Genomic DNA, 13,181 nt, shown 5'->3' with positions numbered 1-13,181 from the left:
GGCCTTAAGAGATTTCACACTCTAGGAGAGGAAGCACAGGAGGGGTGATAGAGAGGGTTACAGCAGTGTAGACTAGGGGCCACTGTGGCAAAGCAGGTTAAGCTGCTGCCTACAGTGCCACCATCCTATGTGGGCAACCTTTTGCATCCCCATCTCACCTGCTCCACTTCCAATCCTGCTCCCTGCTAATGTGCCTGGGAAAGCAGCAGAAAATGGCCCAAGTGCTTGGGCTCCTGCACCCATGTAGGAGACCCAGGTGAAGCTTCTAGTTCCTGGCTTCAGCCTGGCCCAGCCCTGGCTGTTGTGGCCATTCAGGGAGTGAACCAGAAGATGGAACTTTCTCTCCTCTCTTTCTTCCTTTCTGTAACTCTGCCTTTCAAATAAAATAAATATTACTTAAGAAAGCACATTCTATTAAAAATAGTGCAGGCCGGCGCCATGGCTCACTAGGCTAATCCTCCGCCTGCGGCACCGGCACACTGGATTCTGTCCCGGTTGCTCCTCTTCCAGGCCAGCTCTCTGCTGTGGCCCGGGAGTGCAGTGGAGAATGGCCCAAGTACTTGGGCCCTGCACCTCACGGGAGACCAGGAGAAGCACCTGGCTCCTGGCTTCGGATAGGCACAGCGCACCGGCCGTAGCAGCCATTTGTGAGGTGAACCAACGGAAGGAAGACCTTCCTCTCTCTCTCTCTCTCTCTCTCTCTCTCTCTCTCTCTCTCTCTCTCACTGTCTAATTCTGCCTGTCAAACAAACAAACAAACAAACAAAAGACCAAAAAAATAGTGCAGAGTAATTGTGGAACTTCAAATAGCATTAATGAAAAGAAGAAAGGGAATGTCATGGTAAATGCCTGATAATTGTCATGTCTTTTAACTGGAAAATCTTGGCTGTAAATCTAGAAGACTTAGTAAATGAGAAATTTGATGTAAGATGAGGATTAGAAACCAGGAGAACTGCCTATTTACTCCAGCCTGTATACCAAGGACTTTTAAAAAGGCCAATCAAGGAGCCCTGCTGAACAAAATTGCTTCAAAACAACCATGTATTTCTGGGTAAGATTTATCTAATTTGTTTAAAAAATATTTTAAATAGAACACCAATGAGGAAAGACAATATTTGTCTTTTAAAAGTTAACAGCTAAAGAGTTCTAACCAGGCAGCAGGACAAGGTTTTATTTTACAAGCCAGTGGCAACATCCTCCTAGGGCTAAAATCTGTAATATTGCAAAGTATTATGATAACAGATATCTTTGATGTCTTATAAACAGCTGATAAGCCTTATTCAGTCTTATTTCTTCATTCTACATTTCTTTCACAAGCTAGACTGCTCCAGACCTCTCCTAGAGGAGGACCTGTAATTTTGACTCCTTTTCTATCAGATGGTCATGCCGTGGGAAGAGCACAGATATTGAGTCCCATTGCTTCCAAGGATCTCTGGACCTGTGTTTCCTTGTCTGTGTGAAATGCTCACAGTGAACTGAAAAACCAAAGTATTGGAAACATTCACTCTAACAAATATGAAAATAGCTATTTGTGGCTTTTTATATTTATTAAATAATTGCTTAATAAATCTGAGTTGTGGGGACATGCTGTCAGTCCTTATTTTCTAAAGTACATATAGGATAACTTGATGTTATATATTGATTCCCCCAAATGAATGTTGCTCAGATAACTTTTTCCGTTATTTAGAAGAAACCATGGTAATTCCCAATAACAATGAAATGGCAGATCCACACATCATTCCTGCAATGTTGATGGAAGGGGACATTGCTCTGTATTAGCAAATGAAATCTAAATCAGAAAAGCTACACAGTAACTTGATAACAATTTTACATGTCCTATAAGAATTTAAAATATAAGATATGGGACTGGCATTGTGGCACAGAAAGTTAAGCTGCCGCTTATGACTCCTGATGTCCTGGGAAGGTAGCAGAAGATGGCCCAAGTGCTTGGGCCCCTGCGACCCATGTAGAAGACCTGGGTGGATTTCCTGGCTCCTGACATCAGCCTGGAACAGCCCTGGCCACTGTGATCATTTGGGGCATAAATCAGTGGATGGAAGATCTCCCTCTCTCTCTCTCTCCCTCTCTTTCTCTCTCTTGCCCTGTCACTCTTTCAAATAAATAAAATAACTAAAAAGCCATACATTATTTACATTATAATTTACAGAATGTAAAAAGATTGTCAAATGTTATCATGTCTAACAAGAACAAAAGTTCACTTTTCTAATGCTTTAACTAACAAAATGCACTTATCTTGCTTACGTGTAGGTTAGTTAATAATAACTGTAAAAAGTAGTGATTTTGAGATACTGGAAGTTACAGGTAAACACAGTTTGTGTATTCTCTGTGATTTCACTCCTATTATTACAGACCTTTCAACTTGATGCTATTGTTTTAAATTAAAACATCAAGTCAGTTTATACATCTGGCCTTATTTGGTGGTTTTCTAACTTGCCAGTGTTATATCTTAAAGGTTCTTCTATTAATCATAGTTCAAAATAGCCACATCATTAAATGATCATTTTTTGAAAAATCTATGTTCTTAGAAATGATACACACACCCGCTTCAGTTTTTGTTGTCAGATCACAGCCTGGCGTGGGGGTGGGGAGGGAAAGAACGCCAACGCTGCCTTTCGGGGCATCAGCTAACTCCCAGAGTCGTTTCCTGTGAGTCTCGATTCCACTGCCAAAGGGAAGATGGAGATGCATGTGGCCACATTGTCATACTCTCCTGCCAGCTGCAAACCTCATCACAGTTCCTGTGAAGTACATTTCCACAGATCAGGTTTCTGCCAGGGAAGACTTTAACAATCTCCTCCTCTGCTTTCAACCAGCAACAATTAGTATTAGCAAATGGTTCAGGCCACTGCCTGGGATTACATATGATTTCTATTCAAAAAAAGACAAACTTTTACTCAAACCAGACCCACATGCTGAACACTTGAGCTCCCCTCTCAGATATAATGAACTCGAGATAGTTTCTATCTTTCATTTAAATAAAAAATCACTCTCACATTTGAAATCAAGATGACTCTTTCCTGGGCTGAATTAGCCATCTGGGATGGGGGACTTTTGGAGTACTTATGTGCAGGTCAGGAGTTTAAGGGGGAAAAGTCATTATCCTTTTGTCCTTTTGTGCTTTACTCTTTTAATGTGGTCAACTTTTAAAAAAAATGTTTTCACAGCAGTTTTTTTTTCCCTCTTCATTTTTTTTCAGATAACACATATGGCAAATAAGTTAAATTCTTAATACATTTTACAGTCAACATTTGCTTTTCCAGAGTATGGATCAGAAAAGCACATACCTGATTGAGGTCACTATGGCTCATTGTAAAACAATGAAGATTCAAAGAGTTCATTCTCTTGATCTACTAAATGCCTGTGGTTCTTTTCACAGTGCTATGCGATTTTTCAGGGTAAGATAAGGTCAGTTTTCTTTCCATGTGTTTCAAAGACTTATGATTACCCAAAATAGAGGACTACAACCTTAGCATGTTGAGGGATTTTACTGTTTTTTTTTTTTTTTCAGTAAAGTTCTTTAAAAATAGGTCTTGGCTATTATCTATTACCTATCCTGTATTCTTCATGGATAAAGGCTGATTGTATCTAACAGCTGACAATAACCTCCTCATAGTAACAATTCTTTTCATCCCAAACATTCTCTTTGACTTCAAAAAGTGGTTTATAATTCATTTACAAGTTTCAGGGAATTTGAAGGTAACAGAAAAGATCATTCCGTTTTCTAAAGGAGGCAATTAAATTTCAGAGAAATAGATTCTTTTCAAGCCTACTCAGGTTAGAGTAGAAAGGGAGCTGGGGGCCGGCAGCGTGGCTCACTTGGTTAATCCTCAGCCTGTGGCGCCGGCATCCTATATGGGCACCAGATTCTAGTCCTGGTTGCTCCTCTTCCTGTCCAGCTCTCTGCTGTGGCCCAGGAGTGCAGTGGAGGATGGCCCAGGTGCTTGGGCCCTGCACCCCATGGGAGACCAGGAGAAGCACCTGGCTCCTGCCTTCGGATTGGCGCGGCACCGGCTGTAGCGGCCATTTGGGGGGTGAACTGATGGAGGGAAGACCTTTCTCTCTGTCTCTCTCTCACTGTCTATAACTCTACCTGTCAAATAAAAAAAAAGGGAGCTAGGACTTAAATCTATGAGTGATTTTTATATGAACAATTTATAGGCAATCATGAATTTTTCTTAAAAGCTCATTATGAAGCTCTATGGATCCCAAATAGTAACCTGGTGTTAGGTTAGGTGGAACTCACCCATTGTAAGTCACTGGATGAGTGAATTTTCTGTAAAATGCACATTTAGATTTATGTACACTCTTTAGGGATGTGAGGAAACTTTTCTGCCTACTTTGCACATACATTCCAAAAGAAAACACATTTGTGCCTAGTAGGCTAAGCTTCTGCCTCTGGTGCTGGCATGCCACATGGGCACTGATTCATCCTGCCTGCTCCACTTCTGATCCAGCTCTCTGCTATGGCCTGGGAAAGCAGTGGAGGATGACCCAAGTGCTTGGGCCTTTGCACCCACCTGGGAAACTCAAAAGGAGATCCTGGCTCCTGGCTTCCAGTCAGCTGAATTCTGGTCACTATAACCATTTGGGCAACAAACCAGCAGATGGAAGACCTCTCTCTCTGTCTCTCCCTCCATCTGTAACTCTACCTTTCAAATAAATAAATGAAAATTTTTTAATAAAAAACACCCCATTTAATGTACTTAAAAATTTTAATATTAAATTTCATAAATGAGCTTTTAACATTTGCCTAGACGGTGTCATTTTTATATTATTTATTTTGATATAGTATTTTTCATGTATTTATGGTATACAGTAAAATAGTTCAATACATGCATATGGTGTGTATTTAGTCAGGGTGATTGGTATTTCCCTATCCTCAAATAGTTACCACTTCTATGTTGGAAACCTGTGGATACTTATTTTGTAGTTATTTGGAAATACATTTTAAATTTTTATAGACTATAAGACATAACCTCAAAAAGTTTGTGAAAACAGAAAATGGAATCAAAAAAGTTTATTTTGGTACAATTTTTAAAAAATTAATGCATAGTTTTTCATAATAGTATTTTCCATGTAAATTAATTAATTAATTATTTATTTATGAGAGAGAGGGGGAAGGGAGAAGGGGGGTAGAGATGGAGAGAGAGAGAGAGAGAGAGAGAATCCTTTCACTGATTCACTCTCCAAATTATCACAACAGCTAAGGCTGGACCTGGTCTGAGGCTGGGAGCTGGGAGTGCAATCCAGATCTCCTATGTAGATGGTAGGAACTCAAGTACTTGAGTCATCACCACTGCCTTCCAGGATCTGCACTGCCAGGTAGCTAGAGTCATAGAACTGGAACTGGTACTCAAATCTAGGTCCTGCTAGACTAAATACCTGCTCTTCACGACCTTTTTGAAGATCTCTTGCATATATGTATTTAAAATGTTTTCTAGTCAAAGTATACTTATACTTTAATTCCCTTTTTGAAAACCTTTTTGAAAAGCATCTTCATAGTTGCCCTATCATGCTAGAACTGATTCCTTCTGTTGAACTGTGTTTTGGTACTGAGCATCTCACCGTTCTGTCCAAGCTCTCACCCTCTCACCATTCCTAGGCTTTAGTGACCACTATTCTACACTCCTCTCCCATGAAATTAATTTTTTAGCTTCCACAAATAAATGAGAACATGCAGTATTTGTTTTTCTCTGCCTGGTTTATTTCACTTAACTAGATAGTTTTCAGTTCCATCCACAGTGCTGCAAATGATAGGATTTCATTCTCATTTATGACTGAATAAGGTTCCATTGTGTTCTATACCACATTATCTTTATCCATACATCTGTTGATTGACATCTTGGTTGATAATATACCTTTTTTAAATTTATTTGCAGGCAGAGTTAGACAGTGAGAGAGAGGGAGAGACAGAGAGAAAGGTCTTCCTTTTACACTTCCCCCCAAGTGGCCTCTATGGCTGGCGCGTTGCAGCTGGCGCGCTGCACTGATCCAAAGCCAGGAGCCAGGTGCTTCCTCCTGGTCTCCCATATGGGTGCAGGGCCCAAGGACCTGGACCATCCTCCACTGCACTCCTGGGCCACAGCAGAGAGCTGGACTGGAAGAGGAGCAACCGGGACAAACCGGCACCGCAACCGGGACAAGAACCTGGGGTGCCAGTGCCACAGGTGGAGGATTAGCCTAGGGAGCCACGGCACTGGCTGATAATATATCTTGACTGTTGTGAATAGTGCTGCAGTAAACATAGAACCACTGGAATCTCTTTGGAATGATTTTATTTCTTTTGAATATATACCCATATGTGGGACTGATGGATGATATAGGAGTTCTATTTTAGTTTTCTGAGGAACCTCAGTACCACTTTCCATAGTGACTATTACTAATTTACATTCCCACTAACTGTTTATGAGTTCCCTTTTCTCCACATCTTTGCCAACATTTGTTTTGTTGATAATAGTCATTCTAACTTGGATGAGATGGTATCTCATGTTTTTGATTTGGATTTCCCTGATGGTTTTTTTTTTTTTTTTTTTTAAGATTCATTTATTCACTTGAAAGGCAGAATGATGGAGAGCAGTGGGAGAGTGAGTGAGTGAGAGAGAATTTCCATCTGTTGTTTCACTGCCAAGATGACTGCAAGGGCCAAGTCTGGGCCAGGCCAAAGCCAGGAGCCATGAACTCCATCCTGGTCTTTCACATGGGTGGCAGAGACCCAATCACTTGGGCCATCTTCTACTGCCTTCCCAGAAGTATTAGCAGGAAACTTTATTGGAAATGTAGCAGCTAGGACTCAAATCAGCACTATAATATGGGATGCTTGTTTTGGAAGTGCTGGCTTAACCCACTGTACTGCAATATTGCCTTCCTGATGGCTATTGATATTTAGCATTTTTTCGTTACTTTGTTGGCCATTTTCTGTCCTCCTTTGAGAAGGAGTTATTTCAGTTCCTTCTAATTTCTGGATTTTGACACCTTGTCAGATGAATAGTTTGCAAATATTTTCTCCAATTCTGTTAGTTGTTCCTTCACTCTATTGATTGTTTCCTTTATTGTGCAGAAGTTTCTTGTTCTAAATGCTTGTATATAGTTTTGTTTTTGTTGCCTGTGCTTTTGGGGTTTTATCTAAATAGAAAAAAAATTGCTTTCGCCAATGTCCTAACATGTTAGCTCCTATGTTTTCTTCTAGTAAATTCATAGTTTTGGGTCTGACATGTAGGCCTCTGATCTACTATGAGCTGATTTTTGTATAAGGTAAGAATCTAGTTTCATTCTTCTGCCCACATCCAGGTGTGTATGTGTATATAAATGTGTATCTATGTGTATAGACACACATATCTGCTGTCCATTTATCTACCCTTTTATTGAAGAGTGTCCATAAGTTGGCACATGTTCTTGGGTTCTTTATCGTGTTAAATTGACCTGTGTCAGTTTTTATGCCACTATCATGCTATTTTGCTTACTATAAATTTGTAGTATATTTTGAAGTCAGATATGGTGATGCCTTGAGCTTTGGTCTTTTTGCTCAGGACTGCCCTTTCTATTCTGGGTGTTTGGTGATTTCATATAAATTTTAGGATGTTTTTTCTACTTCTGTGAAGAATGTTATTAATATGTTAATGGAAACTTCATTGAATCTGTAGATTGATTTGAGTAGTATGAATATTCTAACAATATTATTTGTTCCAACCAATGAACATGGGCTATCTTTCCATTATTTTATGTCTTCAATTTCTTTCATCATTGTTGTATATTTTTTATTGCATATACCAATACATTGGTTACATTTATTACGAGGGCTGGCATTGTGGGTAAAGCTGCCACTTGCTATGCCAGCATCACATATGGGTGCTGGTCCTGGCTAGTTCTACTCCTGGCTGATCCACTTCAGGTCTAGCTCCCCAGTAATGTGCCTGGGAAAGCAACAGAGGAAGGCCCAAGTGCTTGGTCCACTGCCACCCGTGTGACAGACATGGATGAAACTCGTGACTCCTAGCCTAGCCCTGGCTGTTGCAGCCATTTGGGGAGTAAACCAGCAGTTGGAAGATCTCTCTCTCTTTCTTTCTCTCTCTCTAACTGCCTTTCAAATAAATAAATAAATCTCAAAAAAAAGAAAAAAATAAATAAAATTTATTACTATTTTTAAGCTATTGTGAATGGGATTTCTTTCCTTTCCAGCAATTAATAGTGTATAATAATGAAAGCTCTTCCATATGATGGTCTTGCATCCTCTAACTAAGCTGAATTAGTTGACCAGTTCTAACAATTTTTTTAACTTTTATTTAATGAATATAAATTTCCAAAGTACAGAATATGGATTACAATGGCTTCCCCCCCATAACGTCACTCCCACCCGCAACCCTCCACTTTCCCACTCCATCTCCCCTTCCATTCACATCAAGATTCATTTTCGATTCTCTTTATATACAGAAGATCAGTTTAGCATACATTAAGTAAAGATTTCAACAGTTTGCTCCCACACAGAAACATAAAGTGAAAAATACTGTTTGAGTACTAGTTATAGCATTAAATCTCAATGTACAGCACACTAAGGACAGAGATCCTACATGAGGAGTAAGTGCACAGTGACTCCTGTTGTTGACTTAACAAATTGACACTCTTGTTTATGGCATCAGTAATCACCCCAGGCTCTTGTGATGAGTTGCCAAGGCTATGGAAGCCCCCTGAGTTCAGTGACTCTGATAATTTTTAGACAAGGCCATGGTCAAAGTGGAAGTTCTCTCCTACTTCAGAGAAAAGTACCTCCTCCTTTGATGACCCATTCTTTCCACTGGGATCTCACTCACGGAGATCTTTCATTTCGTTTTTTTTTTTTTTCCCCAGAGTGTCTTGGCTTTCCATGCCTGAAATACTCTCATGGGCTTTTCAGCTGGATCTGCATGCCTTAAGGGCTGACTCTGAGGCCAGAGTGCTGTTTAGGACATCTGCCATTCTATGGGTCTGCTGTGTATCTCACTTCCCATGTTGAAACGTTCTCTCTCTTTTTTTATTCTATCAGCTAGTATTTTCTGTCAGTTAGTATTCGCAGACACTATTCTTGTTTATGTGATCCCTTTGGTTCTTAGTCCTATCATTATGATCAATTGTGAACAGAAATTGATCACTGGGACTAGTGAGATGGCATTGGTACATGCCACCTTGATGGGATTGAATTGGAATCCCCTGGTATGTTTCTAACTCTACCATTTGAGGTAAGTCAGCTTGAGCATGTCCCAAATTGCACATCTCTTCCCTCTCTGACTCCCACTCTTATATTTAACAGCAATCACTTTTCAGTTAAATTTTAGCACTTCAGAATAATTGTGTATTGATTACAGTATTCAACCAAAAGTATTAAGTAGAACAAACAAAAAGAAATACTAAGAGGGATAACATATTAATTGTTCATCAACAGTCAGGGCGAGGGCTGATCAAGTCACCATTTCTCACAGTGTTCATTTCACTTTAACAGGTTCCTTTTTGGTGCTCAGTTAGTTGTCACCTATCAGGGAGAACATGTGGTATTTGTCCCTTTGGGATTGGCTTATTTCACTCAGCATAATGTTTTCCAAATTCCTAACAGGGATCACTTTTCAGTTAAAAATTAAACACCTAAGAATAATTGTGTGTTAATTACAGAGTTCAACCAATGGTACTAGAACAAAAAAAATACTAAAATGGATAACGTATTACATTGTACATCAACCGTCAGGACAAGAGCTGATGAAGTCACTGTTTCTCATAGTGTCCATTTCACTTCAACAAGTTTCCCCTTTGGTGCTCAGTTAGTTGTCACCGATCAGGGAGAACATATGATATTTGTCTCTTTGGGACTGGCTTAATTCACTCAGCATAATGTTTTCCAAATTCCTCCATCTTGTTGCAAATGACTGGGTTTTGTTGTTTTTGACTGCTGTATAGTATTGTATAGAGTACATGTCCCATAATTTCTTTATCCAGTCTACTGTTGTTGGGCATTTGGGTTGGTTCCAGGTCTTAGCTATTGTGAATTGAGCCGCAATAAACATTAATGTGCAGACAGCTTGTTTGTTTGCCCATTTAATTTCCTTTGGGTAAGTTCCAAGGAGTGGCATGGCTGGGTTGTATGGTAGGGTTATATTCAGGTTTATGAGGAATCTCCAGACTGACTTCCATAGCTGCTTAACCAATTCGCATTTCCAGCAACAGTGGGATAGTGTCCCTTTTTCGCCCACATCCTGGCCAGCATCTATTGTTGGTAGATTTCTGAATGTGAGCCATTCTAACAGGGGTGAGGTGAAACCTCATTGTGGTTTTGATTTGCATTTCCCTGATTGCTAGTGATCTTGAACATTTTTTCATGTGTCTGTTGGCCATTTGGATTTCTTCTTTTGAAAAATGTCTATTGAGGTCCTTGGCCAATCTCTTAAGTGGGTTGTTTGTTTTGATGTTGTGGATTTCTTGATTTCTTTGTAGATTCTGGTTATCAACCCTTTATCAGTTTTCATAGTTTGCAAATATATTTTCCCATTCTGTTGGTTGTCTCTTCACTTTCCTGTTTCTTTTGCAGTACAGAAACTTCTCAATTTGATGCAATCCCAAATGTTAATTTTGGCTTTGACTGCCTGTGATTCTGGGGTGTTTCCCAAGAAGTTATTGCTGGTACCTATATCTTGCAGGGTTTTTCCAATGTCTCTAATAATTGGTGGTGTCAGGTCATAGATTTAATTCTAATCAATGTTGAGTGAATTTTTGTGTAAGGTGAAAAGTAGGGGTCTTGCTTCATGATTCTGCATGTGGAAATCCAATTTTCCCAGCACCATTTATTGAATATACTGTCCTTGCTGCAGGAATTGGTTTTGGATCCTTGATCAAACATGAGTAAGCTGTAGATGTTTGGATTGATTTCTGGTGTTTCAATTCTGTTCCATTGGTCTATCCATCTGTTTCTGTACCAGTACCATGCTGTTTTGATTACAACTTCCCTGTAGTATGTCCTGAAATCTGGTATTGTGATGCCTCCAGCTTTGTTTTTGTTGTACAAGATTGCTTTAGCTATTCGAGGTCTCCTGTGTCTCCATATGAATTTCAGCATCATTTTTTCCAGATCTGAGAAGAAGGTCTTCAGTATCTTGATTGGTATTGCATTGAATCTATAAATTGCTTTTGGGGGAATGGACATTTTTTTTTTTGACAGGCAGAGTGGACAGTGAGAGAGAGAGAGAAAGAGAGAAAGGTCTTCCTTTTGCCGTTGGTTCACCCTCCAATGGCCGCCGCGGCCGGCGCGCTGCGGCCGGCGCACCGCGCTGATCCGATGGCAGGAGCCAGGAGCCAGGTGCTTTTCCTGGTCTCCCATGGGGTGCAGGGCCCAAGCACCTGGGCCATCCTCCACTGCACTCCCTGGCCACAGCAGAGAGCTGGCCTGGAAGAGGGGCAACCGGGACAGAATCCGGCGCCCCGACCGGGACTAGAACCCGGTGTGCCGGCACCGCAAGGCGGAGGATTAGCCTAGTGAGCCGCGGCGCCGGCTGAGAATGGACATTTTGATGATGTTGATTCTTCCAATCCATGAGCATGGAAGATTTTTCCATTTTTTGGTATCCTCTTCTATTTCTTTCTTTAAGATTTTGTAATTTTCATCTTAGAGATCTTTAACGTCCTTGGTTAAGTTTATTCCAAGGTATTCGATTGATTTTGTAGCTATTGTGAATGGGATTGATCTTAGAAGTTCTTCCTCAGCCGTGGCATTGCCTGTGTATACAAAGGCTGTTGATTTTTGTGCATTGATTTTATACCCTTCTACTTTGCCAAAATCTTCTATGAGTTCCAATAGTCTCTTAGTAGAGTTCCTTGGGTCCCCTAAATAAAGAATCATATCATCTGCAAAGAGGGATAGTTTGAGTTCTTCCTTCCCAATTTGTATCCCTTACTTTCTTTTTCTTGCCTAATAGCTCTGGCTATAACTTCCAGAACTATATTGAATAGCAGTGGTGAGAGTGGGCATCCCTGTCTGGTTCCAGATCTCAGTGGAAATGCTTCCAACTTTTCCCCATTCAATAGGATGTTGGCCATGGGTTTTTCATAAATTGCTTTGATTGTATTGAGGAATGTTCCTTCCATACCCAGTTTGCTTTGAGTTTTCATCACAAAGGGTGTTGTATTTTATCAAATGCTTTCTCAGCATCTATTGAGATAATCATATGGTTTTTCTTCTGCAGTCTGTTAATGTGGTGTATCACATTGATTGTCTTGCGCACATTAAACCATCCCTGCATACCAGGGATAAATCCCACTTGGTCTGGGTGGATGATCTTTCTGATGTGTTGTTGCATTCTATTGGTGAGAATTTTATTGAGGATTTTTGCATCTATGTTCATCAGGGAGATTGGACTGTAATTCTCTTTCAATGCTGCATCTTTTTCCAGCTCAGGAATTAAGGTGATGCTGGCTTCATAGAAAGAATTTGGGAGGATTCCCTCTTTTTTGATTGTTCTGAATAGTTTGAGAAGAATTGGACTTAGTTCTTCTTTAAATGTCTGGTAGAATTCAGCAGTGAATCCATCTGGTCCTGGGCTTTTCTTTGTTGGGAGGGCCTTTATTACTGTTTCAATTTCTGTCTCAGTTATGGGTCTGTTTAGGTTTTTGATGTCTTCCTGGTTCAATTTAGGTAGGTTGCATGTGTCCAGGAATCTATCCATTTCTGATAGGTTTCCCTGTTTGCTGGCATACAAGTCCTTGTAGTAATTTCTGATGATTCTTTTTATTTCTGTGGTGTCTGTTGTTACGTTTTCTTTTTAATCTCCGATTTTATTGATTTGGGTCTTTTCTCTTCTTTTTTTAGTTAGCTGGGCCAATGGGGTGTCAATTTTGTTTATTTTTTCAAAAAACCAGCTCCTCGTTTGGCTGATTTTTTTGTAATGTTTTTCTTGATTCAATCCTGTTGATTTCTTCTCTGATTTTAATTATTTCTCTTCTCCTACTAGATTTGGGTCTGGTTTGCTGTAGGTTTTCTAGATCCTTGAGGTGAATTGAAAGCTCATCTATTTGGTGCCTTTCCAATTTCTTGATGTAGGCACCTATTGATATAAACTTTCCTCTTAACACTGCTTTTGCTGCGTCCCATAAGTTTTGGTATGTTGTGCTGTTATCCTCATTTACTTCCAGAAAGTTTTTGATTTCTCTTT

This window comes from Oryctolagus cuniculus, chromosome 5 (assembly GCF_051225735.1).
Source record: "Oryctolagus cuniculus isolate XC-2025 breed Fujian yellow rabbit chromosome 5, ASM5122573v1, whole genome shotgun sequence".
NCBI classification, from domain to species: domain Eukaryota; kingdom Metazoa; phylum Chordata; class Mammalia; order Lagomorpha; family Leporidae; genus Oryctolagus; species Oryctolagus cuniculus.
This window is presented reverse-complemented; position numbering follows the sequence as displayed.